The 12,615-nt window shown below is 48.1% G+C and overlaps 1 pseudogene; it reads left to right on the top strand.

The window, feature by feature from the left end:
- The first annotated feature begins 3,521 nt into the window (after positions 1-3,521).
- Positions 3,522-4,431, top strand: LOC120367206 (proline-rich protein 3-like; annotated as a pseudogene).
- The last annotated feature ends 8,184 nt before the right edge of the window (positions 4,432-12,615 follow it).

The following is a 12,615-nucleotide window of genomic DNA, read 5'->3' as shown; positions in this document are numbered from 1 at the left end:
TGGAGATGCCTCTGCTATCAGGGAAGAGCAGGCTTCATTTGGTTCCCGCCATCCAGAACCCTAGAATAATGGGGGTTGGTGGAATTGCCAGCCCAGCACCAGTCCTCAGGGAACCAGCTGTTCCCCTCAGTCCAGGAGGTTCTCCAGGAGTGGGCATTTAATCCACATGTGGCCACCACAGTGAGTCAGAGACAGGCATGTGAGGAAGACAGGATTCCAGTATTGTTTGAACTGGGCCTGAAGCCAGTTTCCTGAGTCAGCAAACTCTCTTTGTACCAGTTTGAGCTGGATTTTCTGTCACTTGCCACTGATGGACACATTGCTTCAATATGATCCCTGCTTGGCTAGCCCCAGAGAGACAAACCCAGCATGAGTTAAAGTATGCAGGGAAAGGCCGGGCGCGGTGGCTCAAGCCTGTAATCCCAGCACTTTGGGAGGCCGAGGCGGGTGGATCACAAGGTCGAGAGATCGAGACCATCCTGGTCAACATGGTGAAACCCCGTCTCTACTAAAAATACAAAAAATTAGCTGGGCGTGGTGGCGCGTGCCTGTAATCCCAGCTACTCAGGAGGCTGAGGCAGGAGAATTGCCTGAACCCAGGAGGCGGAGGTTGCGGTGAGCCGAGATCGCGCCATTGCACTCCAGCCTGGGTAACAAGAGCGAAACTCCGTCTCAAAAAAAAATAAAAAAAAAAAAAAAGTATGCAGGGAAAGCTTCAAACAGAGAGAAAAGCCACCCAGGGACTCAGCCCAATGTTTGCAAGGGATTCACACACAATTTTCACACAATCAGCACCTACTCTGTTAATGGGCAGTCTCCGCCTATGTTCAGGACCCAAAAGCCACACTTTTTTGGGCAACTGGACTAGGGCTTTAGCGGATGTGCTGTCTCCTGCGTCCTCCTCTCCCCACCAAGCTCACCCCTCACAATGACAGTAGAGGTTCATACTAAGTTAGCACCCCCCCAACCCAGCACTGTAATCCAGAGCTGCCCCACACTGTACACTTCAGTCACATGCTGTAATCCCCAAGACACAGGCTATGCTTCCAGCCTCCCCACCTGGCCTCCTCCTATTACCTCTGCCTGACATCCACTGTGCTGTTCACCCCCATCTTGAACTTATTAAATATCTACAGAACGAAGCTCCTGGTTACCTCTCAGAACCATGTCCCAGTTTCCCCTCCCCTGATAGGTGCTTATCTCACTCTGACAGGCTCCAAGAGCCCTCAGTCTGAATCTCAACCAGAGGGTATTATTCTGCCATGTCTTGGGTAGCTGGGCCCAGCCTGAGTCTAAGCGGAGCTTGCCCCCGGGGATCAGACCATCTGATGAGCCAACAGAGCTTGGAAGAGGTCACTACGTGGACATTCTCGACTAAAAGCTAAATATAGGCTCTCTCCGATCTTCAGTTTCCACATTTATAAATAGCAAGCAGGAACGAATCCTACCTGCCTTGTGTAGTTATTGTGAGATTAAATGGCACAACATATCTATGACTACTATGTCCCACATTACCAGTTACCTGCTGGAATTATCATATGGTCATTTAACTTGCAGCAAATCAGACATTGGGGGTGGAAGGGCATTGGATTTTTTATTTATTTATTTATTTTGAGACAGAGTCTCACTCTGTCCCACATGCTGGAGTGCAGTGTGGTGCAATCACAGCTGAGCGCAGGCTCAGTCTCCTGGGCTCAAGTGATCCTCCCACCCCAGCCTCCCAAGTAGTTAGGGCTACAAGTGCTCACCACCATGCCTGGCTTTTTTTTTTTTTTTTTTTTTTTTTTTTCCCTTAGAAACCGGTCCTGTTATTTTACTCAGGCTGTTCTCAAACTCCTGGCCTCAAGCAATCCTCCCTCCTTGGCCTTCTAAACTGAGGGGATTACAGGTGTAAGCCACCATGCCCCAGGTACAGCTATTATGAACCCCTTAGCTCTCCCCTTGTTCCCACCATTCAGACTAGACCTTGCTCCTCACTGTCCCAGAGAAACTAGACCACAGCCAAGCTGAAAAGAAGAAAACGTTATTTTTAGCTTTTGAACTCCCAGGGACCCTAAATTCTATTAATTCAGGGCCGTTTAAGGAATTTTCACAGGCAAATTAACGATAACGTAAATTGGGTTTAGGCTTTAGTACCTAAACTTCACATAAAGCAGAAGTCCCCTTACATTCTCCTTGAGGCTCCTCCTCCAAAACACTGGATTTAGGACCCTGAGGACTCACTCATTGCAAAGGGACCAGTCCAAGTTGCTAACACCAGGCACAGAGGACCTCAGCCACCCTCAAAGTCCCGTCTACAGCCTTGCTGCCGCCACAGGGGACGCTGCAGAACACCGCTGCTAGGAAGTCTGGGGGACCTTCCTCCTCTGCCAAGGTGATTCCACCTGCGCCTGAGGCCCAAACAGTTCTGAGAAGGTAAGTGTGCATGCGGTGGTCAAGGCAGGGGGGAACAAACCTCAATTGTTTACCATGACAGGTGCTGTGATGATGGGTGATCATTTATTTGGTGTTGCCGATGTATAATTAGAGAGACCGGAGGGTTTGGTTTTGTAAGGAAAACAAGTGGTATTTTACTTCTTTGTCTAGGTGCACTAAAAAAGTCACTGTAGAGCAAATTGTGATTTTGAGAAGAGTCATTAACTGGCTCCTCCGAGGTAAATACAAAAAGCAAGTGTGGAGGGGCACCCATGGCCTTGGGAAAAGGAGATTGTAATGGGACCTGCTAGCTACTCAGAGCTGGCAGCCGGCGAAAAGTTGGCAGTTTTACACTGGGGTCAGATTGCCTCCTGGGCACAAAGTAATCAAGATCCCAGCCCGTTCTCCTTTGAGATTCCACTATAAGACCGGGCGCGGTGGCTCAAGCCTGTAATCCCAGCACTTTGGGAGGCCGAGGCGGGTGGATCACGAGGTCAAGAGATCAAGACCATCCTGGTCAACATGGTGAAACCCCGTCTCTACTAAAAATACAAAAAAATTAGCTGGGCATGGTGGCGTGTGCCTGTAATCCCAGCTACTCAGGAGGCTGAGGCAGGATAATTGCCTGAACCCAGGAGGCGGAGGTTGCAGTGAGCTGAGATCGCACCATTGCACTCCAGCCTGGGCAACGAGAGCGAAACTCCGTCTCAAAAAAAAAAAAAAAAAAAAGAGAGATTCCACTATAGGAAGCCTGTCTGACAGATTACGGTGTTTGCAAGAAGGGATTTCTAGAGCTGTTGAGAAAGAACTCACCTGGTGACATAGAAACTCATGCCCATGCCAGCTCTATGTATGTGGAGAGGGGAGCTACACATTGTGCCCAAACTAGTAACCCTGACATGGGGTACACCATCTGGGGGCAATGGCGGAACGTGAGATTATAACCCAAAGCCCAAAGCAGTGTGGGCAGCCTAAGGGCCCAGGCCAGTGAGAGCATTAGCACAACCCCAGGTCACACAGGACTAGACAAAAGTCATAGCCGCCAAAAACTGCACCCTGCTAGAGGTTTGGTCCAGTTCTTTCATTAAGAGTTCCTCTGGCCAAATCCCACTGCAGCCATTGCTGCCGCCACAATGCCAAAATGAAAGAAGTACCGTCAGCACCAGCCCCTGCCACAGCAGCGGCCCCCACTGCCCGAGTGGGAAGAGACTGGAGGTAAGGAGGACAGGAGTCCTGTCGGACCACACAGCCTTCTGAGCCTGCCCCCCATGGCCAGTGGAAAACCTGGTGACCCTAAGTCAGCTCCTCATAGAGTTTCTCCAGGAGCAAGGGGACAGCTGATGCCACGGCTGCTGAGTCTCCCACCTCCACCTCAGGGCAGAGGCCCAATTCCGGGAGGCCTTGGCCCCATGCCTACCCATATGGTTGTGGTTGGTGGGGAGTCAATGCTGAACCTCCTTTTCCAGGTCTAGGCTGTAGGGTTCCCGCCAGGGGAAGCCTTCACAAAGAACAGAGAAACCCTTGAAGACTCAAAAGCTGGTCTGTTATCAAGAATACCTGCCTGGGCTGGGCGCGGTGGCTCAAGCCTGTAATCCCAGCACTTTGGGAGGCCGAGGCGGGTGGATCACGAGGTCAAGAGATCGAGACCGTCCTGGTCAACATGGTGAAACCCTGTCTCTACTAAAAATACAAAAAATTAGCTGGGCGTGGTGGCGCGTGCCTGTAATCCCAGCTACTCAGGAGGCTTAGGCAGGAGAATTGCCTGAACCCAGGAGGCGGAGGTTGCAGTGAGCCGAGATCCTGCCATTGCACTCCAGCCTGGGTAACAAGAGCAAAACTCCATCTCAAAAAAAAAAAAAAAAAAAAAAGAATACCTGCCTGACCAAGGATGACCCCTAGGTTATGGAAGACAAATCCCACCGCCCTGTCTGTGGACACTTTGCTAAAAAGGGACACTGTCGATATGAGGACCTTTGTGCCTTCTACCACCTGGGCTCCAATAGCCCTCCTCTGTGAGACTATGCCTTCCCAGCCAGGGTGGAAGGAGCCCTCTGTGACCAGTGGCCATGTAGTTTCCTGTGGCCCTGTGATGGCTACTGTGAAGCTCTTTCAACACCCCCAGCCAGTGACACACCCACCCTATCCGCCTGTTCCCCCGTTTGGGGTTCAGAGTTGTGTTATGTCACTAGGGCTCGGTGCATGAGCTTTCTTCTGATGCAACCTCTACAGACTCGCCTTTGGAACCCATCCTTGCTCCCTTCAGCTGCCTCCTGGATCTTCCCTTTGCCAAATGACTGCTGAACAGGAAACCTCTTTTTTTTTTTGAGATGGAGTTTCACTCTTGTTGCCCAGGCTGGAGTACAATGGCGCAATCTCGGCTCACCACAACCTCTACCTCCCAGAGTCAAGTGATTCTCCTGCCTTAGCCTCCTGAGGAGCTGGGATTACAGGCATATGCCACCATGCCCAGCGGATTTTGTATTTTTAGTAGAGTTGGGGTCTCTCCATGTTGGTCAGGCTTGTCTCAAACTCCTGATTTCAGGTGATCCACCCACCTTGGCGTCCCAGAGTGCTGGGATTACAAGAGTGAGCCACCACGCCAGGCCCAGAAAACCTCTTGGGCGCTGTTTCTTGTGCCTCTGTCCAGCTGTTCCCAGCATTGCCCTCCATTCCTGAGAGCCCTGGACCAGTTTCCTGCCCGTCCCTTCTTCTAGCTGCTTGTTTTAAGTTCTTTTTCATGTGACACCCCTTACCCCTAGTGTTGTCAGCTGCTCAGGGAACTCAGCCAGGTTGTCTAACCTGGGGTCAAGTTTGAGTGACTGATACAGAGTTACTTCCAAAAGGCCACTCTCCCTGCTTTTGGAATTCGTAGTTTCTCTGTCAGTAGCATGATCCTCACTGCTACGGTCTGCCATCCCTGTGCTTTGTGAAACTCTGCATTCCCTCGCAGCCTTTCTCAGTATCTGTGGCATGTCTGTGGCTTCCCAACACTAGGTTAAGTTTTCTGCCAAAATGAGTAAGGCTCTTGGTGCCCTCTAAACTTTCCACCTCCCAACATGGGAGGTCAGTGACCTCTCCATTGGACTGCCTCCCTGGTCCTCCCCATTCTACTCTTGGTGTTGGTCATTCTGGGTCTGACACAGGCGCATGAGACGTCTTGTAAAGCCTCAGATGGCTTTACCCTACCTAGATCCTTTCCAGCACATTTGAGTCAGACTGTGTCATCGGGAGGCCACCAGTCCTTTCATTTGGATTCTGTGAATCTCTACCTTGCCTATCTTTGGGTGGAACTGGGCAGTAGTGTCGCCCTCTTCCAACTCTCTTCCCTTACATCCCTGGCACTGATTGTTGTCTGTGAAAATGGCAGAGAACAGGTTCAGTTTCAAACTGACCTTGAGGAAATGGGCCAGAAGTTGAATGGGCAAGAGGGTGGGATGAGAGCTGTTGGAGAACTGAGAATGAGGCTTTTTTTTCTTTTTAACATTTCTTTATATTTGTAATAAATGCAGTGGAAGCAAACTGGGGGAAAAAAAAAGCATTCTGGGTCCAAGCACAGTGCTTTGGGAGGCTGAGGCAGGAGGATTGCTCGAAGCCAGGAGTTTAAGACCAGCCTTGACAAACATAGCAAGATTCCTTTCTACCAAAAAAAGAAAAAAAAAAAAAAAAAAAAAGTAAAAAGAAAAAAAGAGCCGGGCGCAGTGGCTCAAGCCTGTAATCCCAGCACTTTGGGAGGCTGAGGCGGGTGGATCACGAGGTCAAGAGATCGAGACCATCCTGGTCAACATGGTGAAACCCCGTCTCTACTAAAAATACAAAAAAAACTAGCTGGGCATGGTGGCGCGTGCCTGTAATCCCAGCTACTCAGGAGGCTGAGGCAGGAGGCAGAGGTTGCGGTGAGCCGAGATCGCGCCATTGCACTCCAGCCTGGGTAACAAGAGCGAAACTTCGTCTCAAAAAAAAAAAAAAAAAGAAAAAAAAGAGAAAAGAAACAAGTGAGCTGGGCATGATGGTGGCACTGCAGTCCCAGCAACTCGGGAGGCTGAGGTGGGAGGATCATTTGAGCCCAGGAGTTTTACACTGCACTCCAGCCTGGGTGACCAAGCAAGACCCTGTCTCTAGTAAAAACTTTTTAAAAATAAAAAAGTTCCTTTGAATTGCTGGACTGAGTAATTCCCCAAAGCTCTCCCAAAATTTGGGAATAGAAACAACACTTGTCTAGGATGTGCAGGCTCAGGCCTGTTGTAATTTGCAAAATTAGAGGTAAGCTTGACTATCCCCGCAAGCTGCTAAATAAAGCACAAGACAAGTTACCCTTCATTTTGTTGTTAAATCGTCTTTTCAGTGAAGGCCTCATCCTTTACCAGCACCTACCTGGGGTTTCTCTTTTCCTTTTCTTGTTTGTTCCCAAGTCTGTGATTGTGACTGCAAAGCCATGGGCTTGATTATTGGGATAAGGTTTAATTGTCTCCCACTTAAAATGAAAAGAGTAGACCTGGCCAGGTACACATCTTAGATAATTAATTCCAATTTTTTTCCGGCCTCAACATCCAGACAGGAGCATGACATTCATCCTCAATTTAAAGAAGATGCCAGGTGTGGTGGTGCTCGCCATAATCCCAGCTGCTCAGGAGGTCAAGGTGGGAGGATCGCTTGAGCCCAGGAGATCGAGACTACAGTCAGCCATAATCACGCTACTACACTTTAGCCTGGGTGACAGAAGGAGACCCTGTCTATAATAAATAAAAATAAAATTGAGGTCATTGATACTTGAAGACATTAATGCAAACTGGGAATGTCCCACCGTTTAGGATCCAGGTGTGGTGTATCACTTGCAAAAATGGTCCCAATCTTTCACGTCATATCCATGCCTGTTTTTAAATTTTCTTTTCATTTTGGTAAAATACACATAACATTAGTTTACTATCTTAGGCATTAAAAAACATTTTTTTTTTTTTTAAAGATGGGCTGTCACCATGATGGCCAGGCTGGTCTTGAACTCCTGACCTCAGGTGATCCACCCAAAGTGCTAGGATTATAGGCATGAGCCACTGTGCCCAGCCAGGCATTTTAAAATTAATCCTGTCTAACTGAACGGAAGCTTTGTACTGTTTAACTAACATGTCCTCATTTTCCCCTCTGAGGCATTTTTGTGTCTACTTCAGCAGTGTGAAGTACATTCACACTTTTGTGCAACCATCACCACCATCCGTCTCAGAACGTTTTTATCTTCCCAAACTGAAACTGTTCCCACTAAAACACTACCTTCCATCCCGACTCCTCCAGCCCCTGGAACCACTCACTGTCTCTGAGTGGTACTATTCTAGGGACCTCATAAGAGTGGAATCAGCCGGGTGCAGTGGCTCACACCTGTAATCCCAGCACTTTGGGAGGCCAAGGTGGGTGGATCACGAGGTCAGGAGTTGAAGACCAGCCTGGCCAATATGATAAAACCCCATCTCTACTAAAAATACAAAAATTAGCCAGACATGGTGGTACATGCCTGTAATCCCAGCTACTCAGGAGGCTGAGACAGGAGAACTGCTTGAACCCAGGAGTTGGGAGTTGCAGTGAGCTGAGATGGTGCCACTGCACTCCAGCCTGGGTGATGGAGTGAGATTTCATCTCAAAAAAAAAAAAAAAAGTGGAATCATACAGTATTTGTCTTTTTATGACTGGTTTATTTCACTGAATATGTATTTAAGTTTCGTCCATGTAGTAGCATGGGTAAGAATTTCCTTTCTTTTTAAGGCTGAATAGTATTCCATTGTATGTATACACCACATTTAGTTTAACCATTCGTCTATCAATAGACGTGGCAGACACCTCTCGGATATCATGAATAATGCTGCTATAAATATGGGGGTTCTGCTGGGGGTAGTGCCCCATACCTATAATCCCAGCACTTTGGGAGGCCAAGGCAGGCGAATCACCTGAGGTCGGGAGTTCAAGACCAGCCTGACCAACATGGAGAAACCCCGTCTCTATCAAAAATACAAAATTAACCAGGCATAGTGGCACCATGCCTGGTTAGTTTGTATTTTTAGTAGAGATGAGGTTTCTTCTATTGGTCAGGCTGGTCTCGAACTCCTGACCTCAGATGATCCCCTCGCCTCAGCCTCCCAAAGTGCTGGGATTGAAGGCCTGAGCCACCGTGCCTGGCACCAGCCAGTAATTCTATATGTAATTCGTTGAGGAACCACTGTCTGTTTCCCAGCACCGCACCGTTTACATTCACACCAACGGTATGAAAGTGTTCCAGTTTCTCCATGTCTTCACCAACAGACTTGTTGGGTTCTGTGTTTTAGGTAATATCTGTGCTAGTGGGTATCTTGTTGTGGTTTTAATTTGCCTTTGCCTAATATCCATGCCTTTCCCAGTGTGACATGGCAGCTCCTTCCATCAAGCAGTGACATCCGTAGTGTCTTTTTTTTTTTTTTTTTTTTTTTTTTTTTGAGACGGAGTTTCGCTCTTGTTACCCAGGCTGGAGTGCAATGGCGCAATCTCGGCTCACCGCAACCTCCGCCTCCTGGACTCAGGCAATTCTCCTGCCTCAGCCTCCTGAGTAGCTGGGATTACAGGCACACGCCACCACGCCCAGCTAGTTTTTTGTATTTTTAGTAGAGACAGGGTTTCACTATGTTGACCAGGATGGTCTCGATCTCTCGACCTCGTGATCCACCTGCCTCGGCCTCCCAAAGTGCTGGGATTACAGGCTTGAGCCACCGCGCCCGGCCCCGTAGTGGTTTTATGTCTTGCTTTGGTCTTTAGAGTGGAGTGAGGTTGTATTGTGAAAGGAAAATAAGTCTTCCAAAAATCTTTTTTTTTTTTTTTTAATATTCTCGGTAAAGTTTTAATCAATGAAAGAGGATTTGTGAGGTTGGTATTACACTGTAGCCAATCTGGTGTATTTTGTTTTTTTGTATTGTTCTATCCAAAGAAAGAGTACTTTAGGTTGGGATGCAGGCCCAGGATGCAGTAACTCTGCTGTTCAAGCCAGTTGAACAAATGGTCAATGACAAACTTTGTTATAGGCCTCCACCTTGTTTCATGCCCTTTAGAACATATGCTGTAACCACATGGCAATACTTATTTTAGTCTCTGCCACTTTGCAATGATGGTAGCTACAGATATTTATTTTATTTTATTGTTTATTTATTTTTCAGACAGAGTCTCACTCTGTCACCCAGACTGGAGTGCAGTGGTACAATTTTGGCTGGAGTGCAGTGGCACGATTTCATCATGTTGCTGAGGCTGGTCTTGAACTCTTGACCTCAAGTGATCCACCTGCCTCAGCCTTTGTATTTTTCGTGGAGTTAGGGTTTCACCATGTTGGTGAGGCTGGTCTCAAACTCTTGACCTCAAGTGATCAGCCTCCCAAAGTGCTGGGATTACAGGCATGAGCTACTGGGCCCAGTCAAGATTTTAAAAAGCTACATGCCTCCCTTACAATTCACCCACAAAGAAAGTCCCGGAGGACAAAGAACAGGTAATACTCTGCTCGCATAAGCCAAATACATACCTGATTGCTTCCTCTGCCCTACCGTTTCACTAAGCCAGACTAAGGCATAAGTGACTATTCCTGCAAATTGTGCCTTCAGTGAAAAGCTAATCAGAAATTCAAAAGAACGCAACTGTTTGTCTCTTATCTATCTGTGACCTGAAAGGCTCCTCCCCGCTTCGATGTCCCACCTTTCTGGGCCAAATGTACATCTTACATATATTGATTGGTGCCTCATATCTCTATAAACTGTATAAAACCAAGATGTGTCCTGACTACCTTAGGCACATGTCAGGACTTCCTGAGGCTATGTCATGGGCATGTCCTAAACTTTGGCAAAATAAACTTTCTCAATTGATTGAGACCTGTCACGGATACTTTTGGTTTACAGTACCCATTAGGAGCTTAAGCTTTGGAGGGCTTGCATGCTTCTACTCTCATGGGAAATAGAGTGCCATCCGCTCCCCTAGGATCAAGCCCGGACTAGCCTGCTGGAGGGAGGGAGACACAGCACCACCTCAGACACCAGCTCGCCAATGGCAGAGGTGTGTGAGGCTCTGCTAGACCTGCTAGTCCAGCTGAGCTGCTGGATGACTGCAATGGAGAACCCAGCCAGGGTCAGCCAAAACCTGGCCCAGAGCAGAATCACTCAGAGGATCCATAGAGTCGTAAACAATTATAAGTCACTGCTTTCTTAAAGCAATGAAGTTTGTGGTGGCTTGTTGTGCAACGATTGCTAAATGATATGTCAGTGTCCCAGCTCCTGCTCCAGGGGTTTTTCCCACATCCCAAGGACAGACTCTCCTGAACTGAGACTGAGCAGGCAAAACTCTCATCTAACTCCTGGAAGACATCAGAGCAACCCCTTACCTGGTGTGTGGGACAAAGAGGTGGAATGGTTCTCTCAGAATCTAATCTTAAGTACTGCTCTTCATGGGACACCTTTAGTCCAATCCTCCTGTAGGTCTGTAGACCCTCTGACCCCCATCACACACCAGCTTCCCCTTCCTCCCTAGGAGGCAGGTGGAAATTAATCAAGGTGACTAAAGTCCATGCAGCTCGTGTGTGCCCCTTTCCAGAATATGAATGAAAGTGAGAAAGGAGAAAAGACTGGCACGATCCCCTCAGAGGCCTCTGCTTTCTGCTTTTGAAACTCTCCACACAGGGACCTGGGAATTTTTACTTTCAATATGCTCCCCAGGTGGATCCAAGGTGCAGTCAGGTCTAGGTACTGGGGCGGAAGGCCAGGGGGAATTGTGAAAGGTTCAAGCAGGTGAGGCGCCTGGTCAGACTGTCAGCAAATGCAAGTCTCTGCTCACTGGTTGGAAGCCAGATATGAGAAGTGAGATGTGGTAAAAGAAAAGCAATTTTAATAATCAAATGCTAGAAATTAGGAAATGGCCAGGCTCATGCCTGCAAAAGACCATTTCATATTTTGTCCTGGGTATGGTATTTTAGAAGGGAAACTTGGTATGAGAAGCATGCAGGAGTGTGCAGGATAGAGGGTCTGTGTGTCTTGTTCCGACAGCTACCTTGAGTTATTGTCCTGGAGCACAGGTGGGGCTATCTCTACACTGGCCGGGTTGTAGATTAACTGCCTTGAGGCCATCTCCAGATGGGGAGGATTCTGCAACTGGGTCTTCACCCATGGTTTATTTCAAGATTAGTCCCTGGAATTTCTAAGCAAGCCCATAGTTAGATAAACTAGCCCAGTGCAGTGCAGGGAATATCTGGTGGGAAGGGAGAGAAACAAAGAGTTTGTTTCAAGGCCAAGACAAGAGAAAGGGAGATAAAAGGTTTTAAAATGTGTTTTGAAGCTAAGCTGCTCAGTTATGAGACCATGTTGTAGGGTGAACCCTGCCCCTGCCCCCAGTGGCCCTGATCTCACTCCCATAACAGAGTTTCTCTCACACCCGCCTCATCCTCCCAGGTGGCGTCAGGGTCTTCCCCCATGGACTAGGCACGGCTTGTGGTCATCACCACCCCACACACCGTCTTCTCCTTTGGTTTGTGGGCTCCATGAGGGCTCCCAGCAGTCAGCTCAGGGCCCAGAACAGGTAACACTGGGATCAGAAGCACAAACCCCTGAAGCTGAATAAGTCACCTTCCCATCCTGCAAACCTTGGGTAAGTGTGGCTCAGGTATTTTGCATTTGTGTTTTCTCATCTAAACAATGAGAATAGTGATAGTACCCACTTAAGGAGGTGCTGGGAGGATTCAATGATAGCTGCACACTGGATGAGCCTAATAAATTGGGACATATTGGGTGTGTCCATGACCAAATGTGTTTAGTTGATTATCAAAATTTCAAATCCAAAAGAATTATATTTTAGTGAAGGTATAATACGCAGGTCTTAAGTATATATGAATGTGCTCAAGCTCCAAATCAAAATACAGAATCTTTGCTTCACTGCAGAAATTGCCTCTTACCAATGAATTTCCCTCCCCACTAGAGGCCACCACGGCTCTTACTTCTAATGTGATCGCTAGTTTCGCCTGTTATTGAACTTCAAATAATGGAATCTTAGAGTCCTCATTCTCTTTGCGCGTGGCTTTTCCCATTCAACAGTGGCCGGGCATCGTGGCGCGAGCCTGTAAACCCAGTACTTTGAGAGGCCGAGGCTCCTGGGACCATCGCTTGAGCCCAGGAGTCTGAGGCTGCAGTGAGCTATAATTTCACCGCTGCACACTCCAGCCCGGGC

This window comes from Saimiri boliviensis, chromosome 8 (genome assembly GCF_048565385.1).
Source record: "Saimiri boliviensis isolate mSaiBol1 chromosome 8, mSaiBol1.pri, whole genome shotgun sequence".
Lineage (NCBI taxonomy): Eukaryota > Metazoa > Chordata > Mammalia > Primates > Cebidae > Saimiri > Saimiri boliviensis.
The sequence above is the reverse complement of the archived record's forward strand: the minus strand, read 5'-3'. Positions and strand labels throughout refer to the sequence as shown.